Source organism: Ascaphus truei, chromosome 6 (genome assembly GCF_040206685.1).
Source record: "Ascaphus truei isolate aAscTru1 chromosome 6, aAscTru1.hap1, whole genome shotgun sequence".
NCBI classification, from domain to species: Eukaryota; Metazoa; Chordata; class Amphibia; order Anura; family Ascaphidae; genus Ascaphus; species Ascaphus truei.
In genome coordinates, this window is record NC_134488.1 from 96,434,271 (window position 1) to 96,454,509 (window position 20,239).

Here is a 20,239-nt window from a genome sequence, read left to right on the forward strand (position 1 = left end):
GTTCCTAAGACTTGGTGCCCCAGCGATTGCCAAACCAATTGCTTCCATAGTCAACTCTATTCTGTGCAAGCCATATCCCTAAGACCTGGAAAACTGCCAGAGTTGTCCCAATCTCCAAAAGTGGGGACAAAAACACTGTCTCAAACTACAGGCCAATCTCTCGTTTCCCAATATTATCCAAAGTCATGGGAAAATGTGTTCACTCCCAATTAAGCGATTACTATACCAAGACAAATTTCCCTAGCCAATTCCAATCTGGCTTTCGCCCCAAACACTCCACGGTAACTAAAGCCAGGGTGTGCAGCGCACAGCAGTAGAGAGGAGCAGGTCTTAGCAATAAAAGTCCTTTATTAACAAATCATCATGTGGGACAACAGCAAACCTTCAACGCGTTTCGTTCAAAGGAACTTTATCAAGAAGTGCTGTATGTATTAAAAGCAACCATTTAAGTACAGCTGACTGCCCGTTTTCGCGCCAAATCGTGACGTCATAATGTGTGTTAAACCAATGAAAAGCTTATTCCTCGCGCATGCGCGCGGCGCCAGTACTCCATGATAAACTCTATGGTTCCATTGATTCCCGCGCATGCGCGCGACGCCAGGGTCCCAGGAATGCCACTCTATGGTAAACTCTATGGTCTCATTGATTCCCGCGCATGCGCGCGACGCCAGAGTCCAGGGGATGCCACTGCTACTGACAGCCATGTCAGACATGAGACACACGCCCCTCTGGGCGGTGCTACAAGCATGAACACGCCTCTGACAGAGGCAGAGAAACACCCCCTCCTCCTCCAATGTCTGCACATGCGCTAAGGATTCCCACTGTAGGGTAATTGAATGACTGCTAATTTGCCTTAACCAATACGTTTTTGTAACTAAACCAAACAACAGATATTATTGTTGGGGCTGGGGAATATAAGGCAGCGAACTGTACTACAATGGGGATTACACATAAACAAAATATGAGTTTATACAAAATCAAACATGAATGCTTAAATAAACAAAAAATGTGCAATACACTTTATAAAAAAGAAAAAACATATTACAAGACAGTTTATTATTAAAAGTTATATTTATCAAAAATGTATATGATTAATGATAAAAAATAAACAATAAAAACAAATTTTAAAAAAACAAATATATCTTGTGTCTTATTTAATCAACAGCAAATTGCATGCCCTGCTGGATGAAGATGGTAATCATATTAATTATTCAAAACATTTCACTTCAATGTGGAGTATTATACATATACATGTTATGTTTTTATTTTTGTATCACCTCAACCTAAAGTAAACTTAATATGAATAATAAATAATCCCATTATAAACCAAGAATGGATGTTAAGTTAGAAGTTGAGTTAGTTATTCTTCTAAATCAAGTTTATCAGAAGGATACAGAAAGATATAAAGAACTGTTCATGATTATTACCATAATTGAGATAATTAAGACAGAGTCTGAGTATATCTTCATAGAGACGTTATTAATTAATTTTGCTCATACTGTATATTGTATGAGGGTATATATAAGTACCAATGAAAGCTTTTGATCATATTTTTTAAATATATTCTTTTATCAAGAACGATACACTTATTTAAGAAAATGATTGATATTCCATTCCACATTTATTCCATCAGGGTACCGTGTTCTCAATGTGAATATCCAATAGGATTCTCTACAGTCTAATGTTTTCTCAATATTGCCCCCTCTTTCTTTTCTAATTATCTTTTCAATGCCCATAAATGAGAAGTTACTAATTCCTCCTTGTCCACATTCCGAAAAATGCTTGGAAACAGGGTGTTCCATATCCTTCTTACGTATTAGCCTGCAATGTTCTTGCATCCTGATTTTTAAAGCTCTTGTGGTCCTGCCGACATATCTCTTCCCACAGCCACAATTAATCAAATATACTACAAATGTAGTATTACAATTGATAAAATTATGTATAGTATGGCGTTTATGTGGACTGTGGGAGAAGACATGTCGTGCAGGTTTCATGAACTGGCACATGTTGCAGTGATTGCATCTAAAGGATCCCTTTGTCATAAATTGATCTGAGCTCTTAGTAGGTGTTGATACTACACTCGGTGATAAAAATGTGGCTAATGTCTTTGCTCTTCTGTAAACAAATTTGGGACCCTTGTCTATGTATTCCTTGAGAATTGGATCCATCCGTAATAATTCCCAATGTTTATTCACAATTTTAGTTATTTGGCTGCTGGATTTGCTATACTGTGAAATAAACAAAGGACATATTCCGTCATCTTTGTTATCTTTTTTTGTTGTTGATGTTGTGTCAGTATATGCACCAATCCTTCTCATTCTGGACTCGGGTGGCATCACTGTTACTCGTTCAATTTCTTTTACCTCCTGTAGTGTATTCTGGAGGGTCTCCCGATCGTATCCTCTCTCAATAAATTTTTTTGTCAGCTCCTCAGACTGAGTCATGAAGCTGTCTAGAGTTGAACAGTTCCGCTTCAGTCTGAGGTATTGACCTTTAGGTATTCCCTTAATCACAGATCTGGGGTGACAACTGTCCGCTCTAAGAAACGAATTACGAGAATTTGGCTTCTTGTAGATATCTGATTGTATTTTTTGATTGATGTCAATATAAAACAGAATGTCCAGGTAGCTAATGTGTTGAGTATGATAGTTAATAGTGAATTGAATATCAAAAGTGTTATTATTTAAGTATTGTGTAAATTCTAATAAAGTGTCAGTATTCCCGTGCCAAATGAAAATAAGATCGTCAATGAAACGTTTATAAAAAACAATATTGTGCCTATAAAGATTTGTGCTACCAAAGATGAAATTATTCTCCCACCACCCCATAAAAAGGTTGGCATAGGAGGGGGCAAAACTTGTCCCCATTGCCGTCCCCCGAAGTTGTAAATAAAATTTGTGATCAAAAAGGAAATAATTGTGAGTGAGTAAAAAAAGTATTGACTCCATTATAAATGTGGTTGTAAGTATTGAGCTTCCCGGACATTCTATGAAATGGCGGACAGCCGTCATACCCAGATCATGTTGAATAATCGAATACAGGGAGACCACGTCCATAGTGACCCACAGGTAATCCTGATTCCAACTAATGTGTTGTAGTTTAGTTAGTAAGTCCCCAGAGTCCAAAATGAAGGAGGGCAAATTCCTGACAAAAGGTTGCAGATATGCATTCACATATTGGGATAAACCATCTCCCAAAGATCCAATACTGGAGACTATTGGCCGACCAGGGGGGTCGACCAAAGTCTTATGGATCTTTGGGAGATGGTGATATATGGGAATAATAGGATGGCGATTAACAATAAAATCTGATTCACTTTTGGTCAAAACATGTGTAGCCATACCCAGATCTACAAGCTCAAGGAGTTCCCTCAAAAAACAGTCCGTGGGGTCCCGTGGTAGTACAGAATAGGAGGACACATCCCCAAGTTGGCGAAATGCTTCCTTGAAGTAGTCAGTCCTACTCTGCACCACCACAGCACCCCCTTTGTCTGCATTCTTTATTACTAGCATTGAATTGTCTTGTAGTGACTTAATAGCAATTCTCTCCTCCTTATTGAGGTTGTCATACCTCGAGGAGGAGAAGGAAAAGCCCTGAGCTAGCAATCTTAGATCACGGACCACAAGGTTCTCAAACATATTCAGATATGGACCTTTCGCAAAAGTGGGGTAAAAAAACGATTTGTCCCTGAGTTTGGATTGCCAATCTCCCAAAATGTGTGTTTGTGTGTCTTCTAAAGTGTTACCCTCTAGAAAAAGGTCTTCCATGTCCCTAAGTATACAATCGTCTCTGAAGGAGTCAGGAGTTCCTATATTGAGGGAGGAAAATGGTGCACAAGAAGGGTTAGTTGTTTTACAAATGGTTAAATCAGACATCTCATCAGGTATTTGTCCTAGAGCTGTCTCGGGCTGGGGCCCACCTCCACTACTTGAGTGATGGAAGAATCTTTTTAAAGTAAGTTTGCGCACGAACTTATGGACATCGATCACCACACCAAAGAGATCGACGTCCATAGTAGGGGCATATTTTAATCCCTTATTAAGGAGTGAGGTCTCAACAGGGGACAACTCTATACCTGAGATATTGATAACGTTATTAGTACAGGTTAGTAATTCTTTTTCCTTTTGTTTGCTCTCTTGCCACCCGTGTCTTTTTTTCCCCCCCCTCCTTGTCCTCTTTCGTCTCTCCTGAACATAAGATAGTTTTTTGACTGTTGATCAGTTTGATAAGTGTCGTTTTGTTTCGCGGCTGTAGATTCCCCACGGGCCATCATGCCGTCTGATTGACGCCTCTCGTCTCTGGGGTGGTCAGTATTCCCACGTTGAGAATTGTTTGATCTATTCTCCATGTCCATAAATGAGACTGAGTGTGATGTAGTCTCCACGTCAGACAGTTCAGAATCCCCGCTTTGATAATCAAAGTTGCTGGGTTTTAAAATAGATTTGCTTGGGGTTGATCTACGTGATTGATTATTAGATGTATCCCTTGAAAAACGGTCAAGCACAGGAACAGTTCTCTGCCAATTATATATCTGATTTTTTTCGTAGTCTATGCGATCACGATCATATTTATTTTGTTTACGTATCATGATTTCTCTTTCTGCCTCCTCCACTGTCTTGGCTAATATCTGGTCATATTTGGAAAAGCCCTCAATGTCCTTAAATTTCCGCAATTTGTCCTGAAGTTCTTTAATCTGTGTATCTAATGTTGATTTCTCTTTGATCTTGTGTTGCAAAATTAATTCCATTAGGCCAAAGGAACAGGTATTCAACATGGTGATCCACTGTTCTTCAAAAATTTTATCTGGAAAACCAAAAGTTGGGGCTTTCTTCATTCTAAGGCCCCGTGGAATTCTTTTCATTTTGAGATAATTCTCTGTGGCCACTATGTCCCACCAAATTCGGGTTTTATAAATCAACAGTCTTTCTAATTTTTGAAAATATATTTTCAGATCACAGATATCATTTGTGTCAGTTTCTACTACATTTTCAAAGACTCGGAGGGCTTTTTTCCTTCTACCTGTATCATCTCCACAATTGAAGGTGTATGCAACTGGAGTTGTATTCTCTTGTAATTCCTCCATATCATCCATCAAGGTTCCCACAAACAATGTGACTAAATGTCCATAAAACAATTGAAGAAATGCACAGACCTGCTCCTATTGAGAATAAGCAATAGTTTATATTCATGTAGCAATTCCTTAATTCATCTCCAGTCCTCTTATGCACGAGCCACCATAAAGGAAAAACGTTAGTTGTATGTTTGTGATGGTGCTCAAAAGTGCTGGGACTGTATTGAAGGAAGGGAGAGTTATCTGGGTAATGACAGTTATAGTCTTAGTACTGTGCCTTTGAATCGGCGTAAGGTACCCTGAAGGTTGGAGTGGGTTGCCCATAGACAGCCCCCTCTTTCCTCATTGGGTAGCCCCCGGTATAGTACTCACTGTTTTCAATATTCCTTCCTTTCCAGTCTCCCTTCCAAAGCGTGCAGCTGTATTGAGTGTAAATCCAAAGCCAGGGTGTGCAGCGCACAGCAGTAGAGAGGAGCAGGTCTTAGCAATAAAAGTCCTTTATTAACAAATCATCATGTGGGACAACAGCAAACCTTCAACGCGTTTCGTTCAAAGGAACTTTATCAAGAAGTGCTGTATGTATTAAAAGCAACCATTTAAGTACAGCTGACTGCCCGTTTTCGCGCCAAATCGTGACGTCATAATGTGTGTTAAACCAATGAAAAGCTTATTCCTCGCGCATGCACGCGGCGCCAGTACTCCATGATAAACTCTATGGTTCCATTGATTCCCGCGCATGCGCGCGACGCCAGGGTCCCAGGAATGCCACTCTATGGTAAACTCTATGGTCTCATTGATTCCCGCGCATGCGAGCGACGCCAGAGTCCAGGGGATGACACTGCTACTGACAGCCATGTCAGACATGAGACACACGCCCCTCTGGGCAGTGCTACAAGCATGGACACGCCTCTGACAGAGGCAGAGAAACACCCCCTCCTCCTCCAATGTCTGCACATGCGCTAAGGATTCCCACTGTAGGGTAATTGAATGACTGTATACATTGATACCCTGACATCCAAAACATATGCCAAACTAGGTGTACTTTATAGGAACAAATCCTTCCTAAGTCTCCTGGTCAGAAAGCGTATCGCACAGCAGATGCTAATGCCAATTATCGACTATGGGGACATAGTATACGGCTCGTGACCCCAAACCCACCATAGCAAACTTGACACCCTCTACAATTCAATATGTCACTTTGTTCTCCAATGCAACTACAACACACATCACTGCGAAATGCTCAAAGAACTAGATTGGTCATCACTTGAGTCTAGGCGCAAAGTTCATCTTTCCTGTCTTGCCTTCAAATACTTTCTGGGCAAGCTACCCGTCTATCTGAACAAGTTCCTCACCCCTACCACATGCAGCACTTATCATCTGAGATCTGACTACAAAAGACTGTTCATGGTCCCAAGGTTCAACAAAGTATCGGGAGCCTAGGTGGTTCTCGGCGTACCGGAAGTGACGAAACGGGAGCCCCGGTGTGGATCCAAATGTTTCCTGAGAGAGCGGAGGTGAACGAATAACCCAAGGAATCGCGACCCCAGGGATATCCATCATCCGCTACCTATGAGTGCCTACTTCGACTGTATTAAGTGTAAGCCTTCAATCGTGTATTTTATATTAGAATTGTTTTACCTCTACAGTATATGGTCTCTCCTTTTTCTTCCTTGGAGGTGGTGACTGGTGGCTGCTGTTATCACATAGGGCGCATCCACCCCTTAAGTTGGATGAATGTCTGATTTGATTACTTGAATGTGAGTAGTCATTTTGGAGGATTTTTTTTCACTTTTTTCACTGTTAAAACATTATTGTACTATGATATGTTTTTTCTATTCTATGGCTACGAGACGAGCTCCCCTGACTTTTTGAAAGATCATCCAAGAAAAGACAAGTGAAACAGTCTTTTTTAAGGGTTGTAGTTTATTTTGAGTCTTTTTTCACTTTATATGCACTTTAATTAGGCACGTGCACTATCACTGATATTGTTTCATTAACCACATCGTCACTTTCACATTAGTGGTTATTATTATAATTTTGGGTTTGTTAGAGCGCTATTGTCACTGTTTTTCCAATGACTGCTTGAAATCTGGAATGCATGGACATCACCAAACGCTGGGTTTCCTCCTTTGTGATGCTTTGCCAGGCCTTTACTGCAGCTGTCTTCAGTTGTTGTTTGTTCGTGGGTCTTTCTGCCTTAAGGTTTGTCTTTAGCAAGTTAAATACATGCACGATCGGGTTGAGATCATGTGATTGACTCGGCCATTGCAGAATATTCCACTTCTTTGCCTTAAAAAACTCCTGGGTTGCTTTCACAGTATGTTTTGGGTCATTGTCCATCTGTAAAGTAAAGCGCCGTCCAATCAACTTCGCTGAATTTGGCTGAATCTGAGCAGACAATATATCCCTATACACCAGAATTCATCTGGCTGCTTCTGTCTTCTGTCACATCATCAATAAACACTAGTGACCCAGTGCCATTCTAAGCCATGCATGCCCATGCCATCACACTGCCTCCACCGTGTTTTACAGATGATGTGGTATGCTTCAGATCATGAGCCGTTCCAAGCTTTCTCAATACTTTTTTCTTCCCATCATTCTGGCACAGGTTGATCTTAGTTTAATCTGTCCAAAGAATGCTGTTCCAGAACTGGGGTGGCATTTTTAGATATTGTTTGGCAAAGTCTAATCTGGACTTTCTATTCTTTAGGCTTATGAATGGTTTGCACCTTGTGGTGAACCCTCTGTATTTGCTCTCGTGAAGTCTTCTCTTTATGGTAGACTTGGATAATGATATGCCAACCTCCTGGAGAGTGTTCTTCACTTGGCTGGATGTTGTGAAAGGGTTTTTCTTTACCATGGAAAGGATCCTACGATCATCCACCACTGTTGTCTTCCGTGGACGTCCAGGCCTTTTTGTGTTGCAGAACTCACCAGTGCGTTCTTTTTTTCTCAGAATGTACCAGACTGTTGATTTGGCCACTCCTAATGTTCCTGCTATCTCTCTGATGGATTTTCTTTCTTTTTTTGCAGCCTAAGGATGCCCTGTTTCACTTGCATTGAGAGCTCCTTTGACCGCATGTTATGGGTTCACAGCAACAGCTTCCAAATGCGAATGCCACACCTGGAATCAACTCCAAACCTTTTACCTGCTTAATTGATGATGAATTAACGAAGGAATAGCCCACACCTGTCCATGAAACAGCTTTTTAGTCAATTGTCCAATTACTTTTGGTCCCTTCAAAAAGAGGGGGCTAGATATTAAAGAGATGTAATTCCTAAACCCTTCCTCCAATTTGGATGTGAATACCCTCAAATTAAAGCTGATAGACTGCACTTTAAGATCATATTCATTATTTAACTGTAACTTGGATTTATTTTGATACACAGCCGAAATTAACAAAACTTGTATCGGTGTCCTATTATTTCCGGACCTAACTGTATACAATGTAACTTATGTAACTATGTATTGTAACCATGTATTATTTGTCATCTTAACGCTATGCCCAGGACATACTTGAAAACTAGAGGTAACTCTCAATGTACTACTTCCTGGTAAAACATTTTATAAATAAATACTAAATGTGCCTGTGTATCCCAATGCCTTGAGAATAAGTTCTGGCATTTGTTGAATCTTGTAGTCATCAAGTCTATTAATGGTTCCCCACATTTGCACACAATCTGCTGAAATATCGTCTGATTCAGTAACCATTCTCATGGGTCTATAGTCTTGCATCTTAAATAATATGCTTGAGTATTGTCTTCCTCAGCTATGTGTACTGCCAAAATTGCTGGAAAGTTGTGATCCGCCCACCTGAAAATCCTGGCCTACTCTCTGGCTGTTTGAAAACTTCTTGTGCCTCCCTGATTGTTGATGTATGAGACCGCAGTCATGTTGTTTGAGTGGACCTTTCCTGGCTGACCTCTTATCTGATGTGAGAAATGGAGTAGAACCTCGAGAATAGCTCTTAGTTCCAAGATTTTGATTTGGAGTCTTGTTTCTGAATCTAACCATGTTCCCCATGCAGGCTGGATCCCCACCCTGAGATACTTGCTCCTGTCATAGTAGAACACCATTTCTGGGTATCAGCGACCTGCCTCTGGCTAGATATGGTCTTGATTCCCCAACATATCAGGGAGAATTGTGTCTTGGTCGTGAGATAAAGTTTCTGTGCCAGATCCTGAAAGTCCTTCCAGGCGACCATAGGTTGTGTTGTAATTGCCTCAGGTGGAAGAGGCCCCATGGTACTACTTCTATGGCCGCCACCATCTACCCCAGCATATTCATGTATTGCTCTGCTGTTGGGAAACTTGAGGGAATGCAGGTGTTTTACCCTCTGTACAATGCCCTCTATCTTGTCTGATGCCAATGACACTGTGGCGGATGCTGTGTTGAACTTCGTCCATTAAAATCTGAGGTATTGAGACGGATTCAGCTTGCTTTTCTTGTAATTGATCAGCCAACCTGTCTATTACATGTTTTTCTTCCTTCATTTCACCTCAGGACTTTGTTGACTATTTCAAGACAAATGTAGCAAAGGAGGGGAGAAAACGGAGCACTAGATCCACGAGGCTATGCCAAAAAATGCAAGGATGCGTTCCCACAATGCAGGCTTATTTAATGGTCAGATACAAAAAAGATACACACCAACGCGTTTCGGACTATAACAAGTCCTTTCTCAAGGTGAATGTTATAGTCCGAAACGCGTTGGTGTGTATCTTTTTTGTATCTGACCATTAAATAAGCCTGCATTGTGGGAACGCATCCTTGCATTTTTTGGCATAGCCTCGTGGATCTAGTGCTCCGTTTTCTCCCCTCCTTTGCTACATTTGCTCTTCAACAGGCGGAGGCACAGTTAACCCGTGGACACCTGGACACCTGAGGACCCACTCTTCATCGTGGACACCTTCCCATGTGAGTCTCTCCAGGATAGTTCTGGACTTTATTCATAATGATTGTTCCTTTATAGATGCTTACTACTCAAACATCCTTACTACCGTGCATTGTGGGATTGTAGTGTTTACATGCATCTTTTGGACATCCCATATCTATATCCGTTATTGGGTTAATCCACCTTTCTACAATCAAGACATGTGTAGTGTTCGCTGTATTCTTTAGAGCACCATACAACGTTTTCATCATTATTTCAAGACAAAGGTGGATTCATTTCGGCAAGGCATCACCTAGTCACAGGGAGTAACTGCAGGGCTAGAATCCAATGGCTGGGACTAGCTAGCAGGCGGGTAATGATGGTCAGGAAACAGGCAGGTCAGGGCTGGTGGCAAGCAGATAGAGATGAGGGCTGGAGAGAGGCAAGCGAAATTAGGTCTGATAGCAACCGTACGAAGAGGCAGCCAGCTTGTCCACAGGGAGGAACCACAATAAACAGGCAAAGGAGAAACAGGAAAGGGAGATTTATATAGGGCTTATTACCCCGTCTCCAGTACCTGTCCCTTGTTAGCAATCAGCAGCCTCCAGACAGTTCACAGCTAAGAGCAGCAACAGATAACAGCAGCCCCGGTGGCAGGCCATCAGAACTCCAGACTGGGAAGCAGAGAGATCCAAGTTCAAGGCTCGTTAGGGACACTCCTGACACCTGTTTCCTCATTCTACACCTCTTCCAAACTGTCCTCCTTTCCTTGACTCTTTTTCCTGTCACAGAGGAAGTGTTGCTGCTGACCTGCACCCTCCACCACATGCCCTCTTCCAACCTTTTGCTCCCACTCTAATCCTTATACTAACACATTTTAAATTCCTCCCACAGCTCTGGTACCTTTCCCACCTCCTTCAAGCATGTAACAGTAATACCTTTACTCAAAAACAGCAAACTTGATCCTAACTATCTCTAACTATCACCCTGTCTCCCTCCTACCTTTTGCCTCTAAACTCCTTGAACACCTTGTGTTCTCTCGTTTGCACCACTTACCTCCTATTCTTTCCTAGATCCTCTCCCATATTGCTTCTGCACTCCTCACTACACTGACACAGACCTCACCAAAATAACTAATGACTTCCATGCTACCAAAGAACAAAGTCATTACACCCTAGTTATATTAATCAACCTCTTTGCAGCCTTTCCATCCTCTTCTCCTTCACATTCTCCATACTCTTTATATGTGTAACAGAGCTCTATCCTGGATTTCCTCTTACCTCTCCCTCATACTTTCTGTGACTTATTTGATAACCTTCTCCTCTGTCAATCTTTCTGTGGATGTACTTAGGGGTCTGTCTTGGGACTTCTTTTCTTATCACATTTCTTGGGTTCCAATATCACCTCTATGCTGATGACACAAATTTACCTTTCAACCCCTGACCATAAACCCGCTGTACAGTCCAAAGTCTCTGAATGTCTCTCCACTACATTATATCATCCTGGATGGCTCTCCGACTTCTCAGTCTTAACATGTCAAAGACGGAGCTCCTCTTACTTCATCCCAGGCCTGGCCCTACTGCCCCCTTCTCCATTACTGTTGGCAGAACTAACATACACCCAGTACCAAAAAGCCTGCTGTCTAGGTATCAAATTTGATTCCTCCCTCACAATAATAATGTAACTAAAATCTGGCTAACAGAGGTCCACATTCTCTACCATCTTGACTATTGCAACCTTCTTCTGTCCGGCCTTCCTACCTCTCATCTGTCTCCTCTACAGTCTATTATCCTAAACGCTGCTGCTGCTGCTGCTGCTGCTGCTAGAATCACTTTAGTCCCTCCTAAATCTGTCTCAGCATCTCTCCTGCTGAAATCCCTCTCCTGGCTTCCTATTAAATCCTGTTTACTCTTCCTTTTTAATGCTATATACTCTTCATCCCCTCCTTACTTCTCAGACCTAATTTCTCACTATACCTGCCTGACTTCAGTTCTGCTCACGGATGTCTTCTGCATACCCCTTTTGTATCTAAAGCCCTTTCTCGCTCACTGCCCCAAGCCTCTGGAATGCCCTTCCCCTTAATATCCGACTAGCACCCTCTCTCCCCACCTTTAGACCGATCTTAAAACATACCTTTTTAATGAAGCATATGGGTAGCTCCTTTTGTAGATACTGTACATCGCATATGCGCTAACTTTAACTCCTTGCAATTTGAACTTAGAGACAGTAGAAGGGCGTTCTAGTAAGTTCTCCCTACTTACCACTTAGATTGTAAGCTCTTCAGGGCAAGGACTCCTTTTCCTAATGTTACTTTTATGTCTGAAGCGCTGATTCCCATTATGTATTATATTATTATGTCACGTGTATTACTAATGTGAAGCGCTATGTACATGAAGCAAAGCCTCTTTTTTGGAGCTTGCCCTTATAAATACAATATAAATACGATATCCAGATAAGAAACTTCAAAGATCTGCTGTTACCTGATAGCTGCCTCTGTAACCGCTAGCACTGTGGTAAAAATCCAAGGGGCTGTGGAAAGGCTTCATGGAAGTGCTCGAAACTGTAAATTTTGGTCCATCACTGAAAATGTCAGGAATTTTTGATGTAACTGATATGGGAATGTGCAGGTAAGCATCCTTGAGATCCACTTGTCTTATTATGCTGATAATGGATGAGATGGATTCCACCTTGAAGTGCATTTTTCTGATGTATTTGTACAGATATTTGAGGTCTAGTACTGGTCGGAAAGACTTCTTTTTTGTGGACCATGATTAGGATGGAGTAAAACCCCTTGTCTCTTTGACTTCTGGAGACTACTGTGATTACTTACTGTTTTAGAAGATCTGATAGAAACCACTTTCTATCATTTGTAGGACCCAACGATGTTTTATTTTGGTATTCCTGTACCACATGAGTCTGTCTCCTATTGCCAGAGGGTCAAGGAAGGAGACCTGCTAATTCTGAGAAAGTAGTTTTTGGGAACGGACTGGCCTGTTCCATATCAGTGTCTCCCTCTATTTGAATATTTTATGTATGTGCCTTCCTGCTTGATTGGCGTCCTTTGGAGATTCGAATCCCTCAAAAGAACTGTGTTTAGCTCCTAACTGAAGATGACTGACTGCCTCTACCTTTGATCCTGTGGAAAAAAAGGATCCCTTTCCTTCTGAGATTCGGTTTACTATGACTTCCCCAAGAACCGTATATAGACCAGCTTGTTCTTGGAGGAAATGTCTGCTGCCCACGGTTTCATCCAAAGGACACTGCGTGTTGCCACTGACAGTGCTGATGATCTTGCTAACAGCTTTATTGCGTCAAATCAGGCATTGCATAGGAAATCCAATGATTCATAAATACTGAATCCTTTAAGATCTTTTGGCGTGAAGATCCTGACTATTGCCTCCTGCAATTTGGAGAACCAGCTCTTCATTATTTGAGCAGAGCACGCTGATGCTATCATGGGTTTGTATGTGGAACCTACGTTAACGTATAGCCTCTTCAGTTGGCCTTCCAACTTTTTCTCCATTGGTTCTCTAAAAGATACTGCATCTTCCTACCGCTGCATCCACTCTGGGCTGGTTTTCCAGTCTTCCTTATCCTCTTCCTTGAAAGGATACATCCTTGCAAATTTATTAGAAGTGCCACTCTTCCTGTCAGGATGTTTCTACTAATTTAGAGGTATTAGATCCTTAACACTTTGTGTACAGGAAAGGTTCCATTCCTCTTCTTGGCACATAAAAGAGTCTATCCATTGTATTTAAGTCTTCCTTCTCTTCAAGGAGACCTAGTGTTGCTGTCGTCTCTTTGAGGAGTCTTTCTATATCTTCCAGATTGAAGCTAGATTACTACTCCTTAGGCCTCGGTCCCGCTGCGCTCATTGGCGCGGGCGGCAATGTAGCGAGTTCCCCACCAGCAGGGGAATCCTCGCGAGCCGGTCCCGGTCCCCCCTGGCAGCACAGCTGACTACACGCTGTGGCGCGTCAGCCGCTAGGAGACACAAGAGAATGGTGTTTCCTAGCGTTGACGCGTCACGTGGTGTGGCTGTGAGCCAATGGGGAGGGGAGGGGAGGCTTCGGGAGGAGGAGAGGCTTCCGGGAGCGGGGAGGAGTGTGGAGTGAAAGCAGGTGCGTGCCTGTCTGTGTGTGTATCTGAGTGCGTGCGTGCCTGCCTGTGTGTGTGTATGTGTGTGTGTATGTGTGTGCCTGAGTGCCTGCCTCTGTCTGTGTGTGTGTGTGTGTGAGTGTGTGAGTGCCTGCATGTGTGTGCGCGCGTGTGTGTGTATGAGTGCGTGAGTGCCTGCCTGTGTGTGTGTGTGTATGTGTTTGTGTATGAGTGCTCCAGCCCGAGTCCGTGGAGGGAGGGGGGGGGGGAGAGTAGCGGGTCCCTCCTGCAGCCCTTGGAGGGAGTGGGGGGAGAGTAGCAGCTCCCTCCTGCAGTCTGTGGAGGGAGGGGGGGAGAGTAGCGGGTCCCTCCGCTCAAGCCACGCCCCCCTTCCTGTCAAACCTCCCACCTCCCGCCCACCTCCCGCTCCGGCTCCCTACAGACCACATATCGCGGTCTGTGTATCTCAGCGCACCGCCTGTCAGCAGTGCAGGTGCGCTGACTCTGGGAGCGGGGCCTTAGCCTCCTCTTCATTTGATGAAGAGTGCAAGTACATATTCAATGTCAGATTCTGCTCCCCAGAACTCTGCTTCCTGAGATGTCATTTGTCTTGGGCACTTGCCTGAACCCTCATAGGCTTTTTCATTTACTGCTTTAAATGATTCAACCATGGATGCCTTGAACCATGTGAAGAACTCTGACATTTGCATTGTCGCGTCTTCCAAAGCTGCTTTCCAAATGCATAGCTGATATAACTTCCCCAGAAGACCCCTAAACTCCAAGCAAATCATAGGGAAGTCCCTTAATCTAAGCATTTTAGCACACACAAAGTTTCTATTTAATAGGTACAGCCAGTATGACAGGACCCAAAAACTGGCAGTATACCAGTTAAATTGATGGAAGGTATGAATATATATTTGTTTCCCTTCACATTTTGTTACATAAATCGATATAAACCCTTTATATATGGTGTAAAAACCATGCATCATATAAAGGGGGCTGCGCAGTGTAATATTAAAGTAATAATCCCCTCTGACCAGGGCATTACTGGACAATAATGCCCCTGGCTGGAAGAGTTGAAGGCCCGAGACGAAGCCGCGGGACTTTAACCCAGGCATTATTGGCCAGTAATGCCCTGTTCTGAGGGGATTATTACTATTATAGGCCAAATGTAGGCTTTTTTCATAAATAATAGACACTTTTGTATAGTTATATAGATTTTTTTATTAAAATAAAATAGTAAATACATTAAAGCACCTCTATATACACTTACACTGCAGCTATCTATATCCACACACTGCCGTCCCTCTGTGTACACACATCCACACAACAGCTCTACAGACAAACAACAGCTACACACACACAACACAAACTGCTGCTACACACAAACTTTGTAGCTACATCCAAACTCTGCTGTTGCAATACACACACACTGCAGCTGTACACATACACACACTGCAGCTCTACAAACACACGCAAACTCTGCAGCTAAACACACAAACTGTAGCAGACACACAAACTGCAGCAGACACACAAACTCTGCAGCAGCCACACACACACAAACTCTGCAGCAGACACACACACAAACTCTGCAGCAGACATACACAACTCTGCAGCAGACACACACACAACTCTGCAGCAGACAGACACACAACTCTGCAGCAGACAACTCTGCAGCAGACACACAACTCTGCAGCAGATACTCACATACACACTGAAGCAGACACTCACACACTCAAACTCTACAGCAGCAGCAGCAGCAGCAGCAGACACACACACACACTAGATAGACAGAAACGGCAGCTACAAACAAACTCTGCAGACAGACTCTAAGGCCCAGATCAGACAGGATGCTACACGTGTGCACGTGCACGTTCACTCTCATTTTGTTCTGTGGGAGTTTTCAAACACGAAACAACTCCCGATGGCGCAGTGCAGCGTTGACGCGTCTTGTGTATTTCGCCAGCCAATTTAAAACACACTTTGTTTCTTTTTTTTAATTAAAGTTCCGCCTCTGTCATTCTGTCTGCTGGGGATGAGCACTCATTGCCCAGCAGACAGAGGCTCGCAGACGTGCGGTTGTGTAGCAGCCTGTCTGAGCTCAGCCTTAGGCTTGGTTCCCACTGGCTACTGCTGTGTCCGACATACGGGGACAAGAGCCGCCCCTCAATGGGGCCGGGCCCGCTGCGAGGGGCGGCCGCCGTGCTGCACGGTGCGTTTTTCAGACTCACGTTAAAATTGTGATTAGACCTAGCGACGGAGCGCTAGGCCACGCCCCCTGGCGGTTCAGCCAATGAGGGCGAACCTGCCGGCTTACATCATGGCCACGCCCCCGTCATGCCGCCCCCCCTCCCGTCTTTCCCCCTGCAGCTCACTGCAGACCGTGGAATTCAGCTGCACGCACCGGCAGCCTCGCAGCGCAGGCACTGGGGCCGTAGCCTTACTTTGCAGCTACAAACACACTCTCTCCCTCCTCACTGTGTCCATGGAACTGTGTTCACGGAGGGAGGGGGAAGAGTCACTGCATGGCTGCTGCTTCATGACCAATCCCCTGCCCTGTCTCAGAGCTGTTCTGACAAAAGGAAAAGCTGATTGGCTAGAAATAAACACTTTGCAAGCTGCCAAAAATTCCAGGCATTACTGAATAAATAATGCACATAATTTTAACCAATCAGAGAGCAGGGAATTCAATAATGCCTGGAATTTTACAGCTTTAGCCTATAATACTTGATATGGTACTTTTATTTTAAGGAGTCGGCTACAGAATCTAAAATAGGTCCACAGTTACGAAGCTGTTTACTGCTTTAAAACATTTTACAGCCCATTTACTTACATGAACGCTACGGACTGTAAGGAGTCTTATGGCAGTATACTGCTTAGTTTAAAAAAAAAAATTAGAGTCTCATGACAGTATACTCCTCAGTAAAAGTCGCATGGCAGTATACGCCTCAGTTAAAAAAAAAAAAAAAGGCTCATGGCAGTATACAGTACTCCTCAGTAAAATACTCACACAGCCCATAATAAACTCTGTGCTATTAAACTCTGACACGTTAATCCTTCATAAAATCAACATAAAGGGGGGGAGGGGCAGGTCATTGTAATCCCGCTTCCCACACCGGAAGTTCCCCACATGGCTGCGCACCGGTTGCTAGGATACCGAACAAGTCGGCGAAAAAAAACTGGGATATCAATTGTTCAAATAACCCTTTAACTTGTACAAAAGGCTACAATCAGCACGGGGGGGAGAAGTACTCATTGTTACTAGATTATTATTATCCTTTCGGTGTAGGTATAGAAAGGGTTCAAGTCCCCTCTGAGTCCCACCCACGTTGAATTCTTTCCGGTACGATACATTGACGTAACCCGGTTTCCGGTTCCGGGGGAGGCGTCGCTTCCGGTTTTGGCCTGCCTCCGCTCCAAATTGGGTGTAACTTCCACCTTTTGAACAGTAAGGGCAGAGAGAACCAGGCGCGGGCCCCGGGTGCAGGGGGACTCCCCCCCCTCCCAGTGACATCCCTCCTGCCCCAGTCCCCCCCCTTCTTCCAGTGACATCTCTCCTGCCCCAGTCCCCTCCTCCTCCCAGTGACATCTCTCCGGGCCTGCGGACTGTCTGCGGACACCATGGGTCTCTGCGCCCGGTCGCCACCGGCTTCCCCTCACTCCCACAGCCTGGGGCGGCAAGCGCCGTGTTCCATCAAACTGCACAAATGATGCGTTTTCATGTCAGCAATCTGCTCGGATTTCTCGCCCTCTTAATCCTTTGCAGGGTTTGGATCTCATAAAACCCACCGCATTATTATATTTTAGCCACTCTGATTCTAACAGATCCGTTTTCCATGCATTTGTTTTATTTGAGGCGCATCACGTGAGTGCGGATACAAGCTCGATGCTTGGTTTCCTTTGGACAGGTGAGCCCTTCCTTTTTTTTTTTTTTTTTTTTTATTAAAACATGTTTATTTAAGGTGCACCAGTAAGGTGCCTGTTATTTGTGTAGGAGGGGATTTGTAATGCTGCTGCCTACCGTGCACCTCACAACTGGAACAACCTACTCTCAGCTGCCGCCAGTTTAAATTCTTTCAAAACTTAAACTGTCTCACATTTTAATCTGGTCTGTAACTGTTACATACGCCTATAATATATATTATCTGTAACTGTGCATGCAATGTCTTGTATATAATGTATACCCTGTTCACTTATGTAACTGTATTTGTAGCCATGTATTTGTCATCTTAACTGTGTGCCCAGGACATACTTGAAAACGAGGTAGCTCTCGATGTATTACTTCCTGGTAAAACATTTTATAAATAAAAATACTGAACCTATCCATGTGTTATGCTGGGGAGTTCTGATGCTCTGATCTAAGTCGCAGCGAAAGTACCATAAAGTATATAGGGCGTTAACCCTTTTGTGCCTCTGGCAGCGGAAGAGGTTAAACATTAATAATTCGGAAGCAACCTTTAACACGGGGGATCGTTGACGCCCCTTCTTAACCCATTCTTGGTTTGGATCTGTAACTTGCTACAAAGTAAAATGTTGCAAGCGTCTGTCAATGAAAGGGTTAAAATGCACGAACATTTCCTTTTGGAATGATATACATTCCATGTACTATTTACACGTCTGTGTGGCTTGGGAAGTACTGAAATAAACAAATGTGTCCAGAGTGATCTCGGATAGTGGTTTATTAAATACCACAAACATTATTTCTGCTGGCGTACGTTATTTACTTGTAATGCACCAACCACACATTCTTCAACACCGTCCGATGGGGATGAAAGAGAAATAGATTAAGTTTGCTGCTGTGCATAGGATCTTAATTACACTAAACATGGCATAATGTTTAAAAGGGTGGGGGGAGTAGCAGCCATACACTTAAATATATATCACCCAAAATGGCTTATAGTTTGTTGCTTCATGTATGTGTAGACCACTTATGCACAGGAACAAACTCATAGAAGGATCCCTAGCACACAATATAAATATTACAAATGTATTGCTTTATCAAAATAAGGTACGTAGAATGCCAACATTTCAGCTCAATAGGACCCTTCATCAGGACAGGGTAAGCTAAAGGTTATACTTGGGGATTCGCTAACCTCCATTACAGGTTTAATAAACAGAGATTCTGCAGTGATTGCCAGTGACTTGAGTAGTAGATAACGTGGGATCACAGGGTGTTAACCCCCCTTTTTGTATCTTGCCGTTATAACTGGTTCTGTGTGGGTGGTGGTTTAATAGAGATTTTAATTGAATTTATTATTTTGCATGCTGCTTGCATTAGCGAGTATATGGTTTTTGTACCTATTTTTCTGGAAACTCGTAGAAACGTTGCTAATTTTTCTGGCTTGCATTATTTGTAACCATGTATCTGTCATCACAATTGTGCCAAAGACATACTTGAAAACAAGAGGTAACTCAATGTATTACTTCCTGGTAAAACATTTTATAAATAAATTAGCTTTGGGGAAATAACTTGATTGCATACGGTTTACCTCAATGTAGCATTAGTTATCATATTTCAGTGTCTTTGCTTTCGCTTCCGTTTTTTCCTATGAAATAGGGACATCGAGTACTGTAACCTCTGTAAACTGAGCATTTGTCTGTCTGATCTATATATATATATATATATATATATATATATATATATATATATATATATATATATATATATATATATATATATATATATTACTAAAGAACAGTGTGCATGGATGGAACTGTGTGATACCATGAGTTACCATTTTATATAGAGAATGCAAATAAGTTCAGAATATTCCTTATTCGGATGAAAGCTTTGAAACCTATTTCCTTTGTTCTTAACCCCTTTGCCTGAGGATTTCCCTGACAAATAGCATTGCCATTTACTAAAAGCCTCTCTATCCACAGATGGATTGACTGTTATGTCAGTCGTGGGCAAGCTTACATTTTTTTTTTTCTCTCCCCTCAAGCTCCCGTTTGTTTGCAGTAAATGCAGGATGAACTTATAGGGTCATTCGTTGATTTTAATGTCCGTAGCAGAATAGCATCTCACTATCTGACGAAGGGAGACACAAGCTCAACATTTGTTTCACAGTATTTATTTATAATTAAATTGAACAAGCTGCTTTTTCAGACGAAAAAGAAAATACTTATTTAAAGAGGGTCTCTGACTTTCTGGCTGCAGACATGTTCTTTATTGTTTCACTCGGAATGCTTAATTTCC

At 42.8% G+C, this 20,239-nt stretch overlaps 1 protein-coding gene across 4 annotated transcripts in view; it reads left to right on the forward strand.

The window, feature by feature from the left end:
- The first annotated feature begins 17,404 nt into the window (after window positions 1–17,404).
- The window catches only part of ZNF865 (zinc finger protein 865), a 29,123-nt gene continuing 26,288 nt past the window's right edge, over window positions 17,405–20,239 (forward strand). For all 4 annotated transcript variants that reach the window (XR_012802254.1, XR_012802253.1, XR_012802255.1 and 1 more), the window contains exon 1: window positions 17,405–17,948. The gene's annotated coding sequence lies outside the window, so the exon portion shown is untranslated. The remainder of the gene's footprint in view (window positions 17,949–20,239) is intronic.